The sequence below is a fragment of the Urocitellus parryii genome, chromosome 2 (assembly GCF_045843805.1).
Source record: "Urocitellus parryii isolate mUroPar1 chromosome 2, mUroPar1.hap1, whole genome shotgun sequence".
In the NCBI taxonomy this organism is placed as follows: domain Eukaryota; kingdom Metazoa; phylum Chordata; class Mammalia; order Rodentia; family Sciuridae; genus Urocitellus; species Urocitellus parryii.
Window position 1 is genome coordinate 208072237 of NC_135532.1, and position 550 is coordinate 208072786.

Genomic DNA, 550 nt, shown 5'->3' on the forward strand with positions numbered 1-550 from the left:
GATTTGAGGTGGGGATACTAGGGATTGAACCTGGAGCACTCTACCACTGAATTACATTCGCAGCCTTTTCTATATTTATTTTGAGACAGATTTTGAGAAGTGGATGAGGCTGGCCTCAAACTTTGGATCCTGATGCTTCAGCCTCCATAGTCATAGTTCTTAGTTGCTATCTTAGTAGTATCCAAGAAGTCCACAGACCCCTTTAAAAAAAAAAAAAAAAAAACTTTATTTATTTTTATGTGGTGCTGAGGATCGAACCCAGGGCCTCATGCATGCTAGGCAAGCGCTCTACCACTGAGCCACAACCCCAGCCCACACAGACCCCTTTTTTGAGTTCATTTGTCTGGAGCCACTGACACATGTTGATTTGTAGCATCAGGCAACTCTCCTCAGGGATGTCCCAAAGGTAATGTACTGTGGATAAATCAATATAAGATGGAGTGTTTTTCTCAAGGATTTTTCCTTCTAATTGGAGAACTAAAAATACAAGGAAATACATAAAATCTTATTGTAACAAATAAAATCGGTCTCCATAAAATGGTGTCTTGGT

General features: G+C 40.0%; 1 non-coding gene across 1 annotated transcript; it reads right to left on the bottom strand.

Moving 5' to 3' along the window:
- Positions 1-237: 237 nt before the first annotated feature.
- Trnaa-agc (transfer RNA alanine (anticodon AGC)) lies at positions 238-310 on the bottom strand. Its single transcript has one exon. It is a non-coding gene; the product is annotated as a tRNA-Ala (tRNA).
- Between the last annotated feature and the right edge of the window lie 240 nt (positions 311-550).